Raw genomic sequence first — 5,913 nt, forward strand, 5'->3', positions numbered from 1 at the left:
TTCCGCGCAGTGTGAAGTTGACTCTTGGATAGCACATATACGAGTGGAGTATACTTCGGGAAGAGCGGGACAGTACTGATGTGCGCAGCGTTCCCCGAAGGCCAACCCGACAGGATTGAAACCTTTATAACTACTACGGTTATGCATTGCTTTGCATAAATGATAAACCTATGATAAGCATCGACGGCATCCAATTTTAATATATACTTAAAATACAGCGGCTTTTACGTCCCCAGCTCACCTTGGGTGTTATATCGATGTAATTATATGTAAATATTTGCCTTTAGCTTTAGGATCGGTAAACCGATCGTGGTGAAAAACAAAATTGCGTATTTAACTTATTAAAAACTAGGTATATATGATGTTGTTATTCCAATAATACCTACTAAAAACAACAAATGATGAACACGTAACTCATTTCAGTACCATCTCGCGGCGGAGGTTTGCAAAATATATTGAGCTTCTTACAATATCGCTCCATCTACGCCATTACATATGGTCGTAACATCACGTGCAGCTTTAGAACGGCGGATCTAACTTTATTTGTTACATGACGTTTTTCTTTGGGTTTAGAGCCTTTTTTTTACCGCATAAACGCTTTGAGTTGTGGGTTTTACACAATGTAAATTCGGCAATGCAGGTCTAAACGATATTTTACATAGATATTAATGGCTGTACTGAAGAATATTGTGACTTTCAGGTTGAGTTGTTTCAGTGAAAACAGCTCACCCTTTTGCATGTCCCTACATTTTCTAATTTTGGATCATTTGATATCTCTGGTTTCATCTGTGTGTGCTAGCTTTGCCGTACGTGGAAAGCTTCTACGTAGACAGTTCCCAGCCTGACGCAAAAACAAGATATTTTTGCTAAATATTAGGAAATAATGTTTATTTCCTAATCAATCACGCTTTTCTCAATGATTCGTAATCCGCCTAAGAAGTAGTTGGCATTTTGGTTAGCAAACATGCATTTGGGAATGAGACGGCTTTTTATTTGATAGAAATATTTGTCCTACAAGTTGGGCATTGAGCCTACAAAGTGGAAAGGGTCGCTGGGGGCCAGATCTGGTGGGTGGTCAATAAATTAAACTCCAATTTTGCCGAGGCGAGCATAGAAAAAAAACTGTATACTCAGTCCTATTTTTCTATAGTTCCTAATTTTAAATTCGGCAGTTTTTCAATAATTTCGATTCAAAATAGCTTATTAACGCAGGTCAATGACAAACCGAAAAAGGTGCCCCGTAATATGGCCGACAGATGAAACAGCTTCCGGGTTTTCTGGTACCGATTGATCCTATACAGTTCGAGTTTCGACTATACCTTGTTGAGCAGTCTATCAGTGTGTGCACGTTTCATCCGTCCACAGCTTTCGGTCGCTGTCAAAATTGCGACCTATTTAAATTTCGACGGCCTTTAGATGCTTGTTCAAACACTGAACGTACGGTCAGCTTTTTCATGTTCTGAATATTCACTTGGTAGCATAGGACAAGCAGGTTCTTTTAAGATGCTGATAATAGCCTCTGCTGTTTCTCTAAGGCAGTCGACCTTCTTGATGTTATTGTTAGGCGCTGCAGTGTTTGACCATCCCACACGTTTATTTTCTAGCTGGTACAACCACGTTTAAATTTAGCTGCCCGAAATAAGCGTTCTAAAGAATCATCTAGTCGTTTCGTAGACAGCGTCCATACAAACCCAAAAATTTATCTACAATTTTCAATAAATTTTCATACAAATATTAACATCGATAAACAGGAAGGACTGTTGAAACAACATACGACTAACGAATATTGATTAACAAGTATTGCTCAAGACCTGCATAACTATATTATGAAAATTTCGTTGACGCGTCAGGTCATTTTTATGTTAATTTGTCAGGCTATTTTTTTTTAGTTCTAACAAGCAGCGAGGGAACGAGACGTCAGTTAGTACAATATTTTTTCTAACTCTTTTTCCGCTATTTGGTCAGCGTAATTTTGATGGACTTGCTACCTGGAGCATGTGTACCTTTTTGCGCATCATCAGATCTAGCTATTATTACAACGGAGATCACCACGGTGCTAAATTTTCTAGTTATATTTTTGATTAAAAAAAATCACTTTACGTGGAAGGAATTTTTGTTACGAAAGAGTCCGGCCGTTGTGCAACGTACTACGAAACACGAGAAAAGCTCCATCACATTTTTCTTTGAAGCCCCAGTGAAGCCCTTGTCAGTTATTGTTCTTAGATATCGCCAGTTATTATATAATACTTGTATTAAAGAGCGGTAAATAGGTTAGATAGCGTTGCATTGGCATGATTTCCTTTGACCCAAATGGTGCTCCTGATCGAAGGCTGGCTCGATTAATAGTAGATATCTATTGTTGTCGCTTTAGTCCAGAGATCCCTAATTGAAGTACTTAGTTGTTACTCAATAATCTTAATCAGATCGGCGTTTCAATGCACCAAAATGTTTAACAATGTACAACAGGGCTGTAGTTACCCAGAGTATATATGCATATTAGTCAATACAGAAGGGCTTCTATATAAAATGGTATCATTTACTCATGCCTAAACTTATACTAAACAAGTAAGGATTGGGACCGTAAGGGTAATACTGGTTTCTATTCTATGATTAACCCGAAATACTCGTTTGACCTTTTCAGTTTGAACGTATACATTTGTCATTCTATCATATAAGAGTTCCCTATACTTTTCTAAATATTGATGTTCTTGAAAATCTACTAAACCGTTTAGATTGAATCAAGTTACGATAAGGATAAGTACTACTTAATCACTTATCGGAGCGATCACTCGAACTTCCATTATATTCATGCGGGACGTATAGTATCATGCTTACTAAGCGAGAATTAAAAAAATAATAACAGTAAATTGAAAACTCCGTCAGTTGATTGTTTGTGATGATATATATATATATATATATATATATATATGTATATATATATATATATGTATATATATATATATATATATGTATATATATATATATATATATCTTTATTATTACTATTATTATTGACCCTCAATCGATCTTGAGTTCTACAGGGTAAGTACATAGAATAACATTATTATTTTACGTTCGGGGAGCTCCATCGACCCAGCCCTGAAAGACGAAACGCTACCATATGAAACATAAGCCAAGCAAGTAGGCAGCACGGCTTCCGTACCTAATCGTTTTTGGGCAGCATTACGCCTGAACAGCCAACACTTTGTCGAGATATACTGAGCCGTACGGAAGACATACGTCGGGTTAGAAGTTTAGTCGATTTGAAAGAGCTTTTCCTTTGTTTGCTCCACAATATCATACTGGTAAATAGTGATTGAAACCTTCAATTTGTATTTAAGCTCCAAAAGCCTTTTCACGTTTTGAGTTTTACGTTCGTTATCGCCGTTCGGCATTCCATCAGACGGCTGGCTCTCGGCATGAAACGAGGCGTGTCGATGCCCGGGTTCCAACCTCGACCACAACATGCCCGTAAGATTAGCAGGCAAATACGTTACTCACTAAAGCTTCAGAAGCTGAACAAACCAAACGAACTATACATTGATCTAGTATCGTATTGTGTCGAAAAGGCGTCAGCTGCATTCACATACGCATACGTACGTACGGATCATTAAAGCATGGTAGAATCAGCACACAACTTCAGAGGCTGGGCCGATTACAAGTTGACACCACGAAAATGTCTTGATTGATTTTTTAGCTGGAAGACGCGTCCTTGAAAGACATTTAATCTCATCATCGGCACACAATAGACTAGCCTCGTTCGGACGGAGCAAACCAGGCTAGCTTTATTCCTTCCGTTCGGAATAAACCACCGTCATTATCGAAAAGGACGAGGCGCCTGAGGAGCTCCCCGATCAATAGGTTTATGGATCTTCTATCGGTATTGTTGTTCATCTAACATTCATTCTTTACGTAATTATACTGTTATGCTCACCGACCGATTATCTGTACTGTTATTGTTATTATTGATATTTTTATTACATTTAATTGAGTTGATCCGGCGGCGTACAGCCTAAGTCACATCTGCGGTATCACACAAATTGCGGCCCATAGCACCATCGTAACCTTCATTGTACATCGCGCAGTGGTCGCTGATGGAGAACGAGTTCGATGATGGTCATAGCGAAGAACAGAACGGAGCAGTCAGTACCTATGGGTTGCTATTTCTGTAGCAACTCAGCCATTGCTTAAGACGAAGAGTCCTTCATAAACGTCCCAATAATCCTTTTGATGAACAGTATCCATTGTTTAAATTTGACCGGTTGATTTCATTTGGATTTATTGCCGCAATCGTTTGCCTAGTTTAGGTCAATGGAGGCTCGTTTTGTTCATTTCCTCAGTACCAAACAGGTTCAGCGACCCCATGACGATGTTCGTTTTGCCGTCTATTACACAGACAACTAGGCATTGAGAATGCGCTAATGGGCGGTCCTAATCGATAGTGACGTATACCTTGTATGTACATTTGTAAGCCTAAATATTAAATTTAAAAGTGGGTATTGCAGTTAGGCGAGCGTCTACGCTGAACAATTGAGACGAATGAGTGTTTTGTATTTTATAGAAAGAGGGGTGTCCAAAATTGTGTCAAATAAAGTAAATATATGCTTCATCAATTGTATCCGTCTGTAAACAAACCAAAAACAGGAGACACAACGTCACCGGATGCATTTTGGGCCAGCTAGAGACAATTTTTCAGGGAAGCTTAACATGAACGCTTTACCACCTTTTAGAAGTACTTTCACCATATCGAGCATTCGTTATTAATCGCTAACAAAAGCGTCTACAAGTTGATGATCGTACCTATTATTATAAAAACTAGAATGTTTGTAAGCATCATAGAAATGGCAGGGTACGTAATGACTTCGCGATAACCGACTGAGTACGATTCGTGTGTATTTGTTTGTCCGCATACGCTCAGTACTACGCTCATATATATGTTTGCACGCACAAATCAGCCCGTAGTGTTAGATACGCACGAATGCACGTACCTGTACGAAAATAACAAAAATTTCACGAATCCAGGTGTATTATAAATGCTTGCCTTTATCAACGTATCAGATTCAGTGAAACTTTTGATTATTTCCGCAATAATAACATACAAAACGATGGCACATTATACCAATGCCCTGACATTTTGACAATTCACGCAAGGGGTCATATATATGCGTATGTGTGAGCGTACTCTACGTGTTGTGGATCTTATGTTTCGGACAGGTCCCCTCGATCTGTTGCCTTACGGGGCGGCATTTGTACGTTGACTAAGAAGTTTTGTAGACTAGAATGGAACAACATGTCTATATGTATTGTGTATGAACCGCGATGGCAGGCGGAAATTTCCTATTAGCTTTTAAACGTTTCTTTTAAAAGCTTTCATTGCCCGTCCGGCTCGCTGGCAGTTTAATTTTAATCGGCCAAAAAGCAACTTTTTCATTACTCACACAAGACTCGCTCAATCTTACACGGAAAACAACTTCCAAAAACACTCGAGCTCGTTATTAGTAATTATTCCGGTAGCCAACCGATCACCTAAAAATGGCACTAATGATTTATGTTTGTTGAAACGATCTTTTAAGCATGGCCTAATGTGTCAATTTTAATGTGGCTGTAGATCGGTATGTTGCAATTCTGTCAACGATCGTATATCTTAACGATATCGAGTCGTACTGGCCTCTAGATAAATTTGCCGCCATCGCATTGTACGAAACTGGTACTTAACAAGCATGGTAAATATGTTAATGTATGTAGATATATATACTATTTTTGTTACCGTTGAATGCATTTGGTTTTATAAATGTTGCAACTTTGCTACACAATATAACAGATTTATTTTTGTAATAATATATATATCTATCCTGTAATAATATTGTCACAAGATATTATATTAAAACAATATATATATATATATATATATAT

General features: G+C 38.1%; 1 protein-coding gene across 1 annotated transcript in view; it reads right to left on the minus strand.

Annotated features, from left to right (window-relative positions):
• Window positions 1-4,540: 4,540 nt before the first annotated feature.
• LOC111247835 (uncharacterized) overlaps window positions 4,541-5,913 on the minus strand; it is a 37,331-nt gene continuing 35,958 nt past the window's right edge. The window contains exon 22 of the transcript XR_015323937.1: window positions 4,541-4,623. The gene's annotated coding sequence lies outside the window, so the exon portion shown is untranslated. The remainder of the gene's footprint in view (window positions 4,624-5,913) is intronic.

Source organism: Varroa destructor, unplaced genomic scaffold (genome assembly GCF_002443255.2).
Source record: "Varroa destructor unplaced genomic scaffold, Vdes_3.0 BEIS01000003.1, whole genome shotgun sequence".
Classification (NCBI taxonomy): domain Eukaryota; kingdom Metazoa; phylum Arthropoda; class Arachnida; order Mesostigmata; family Varroidae; genus Varroa; species Varroa destructor.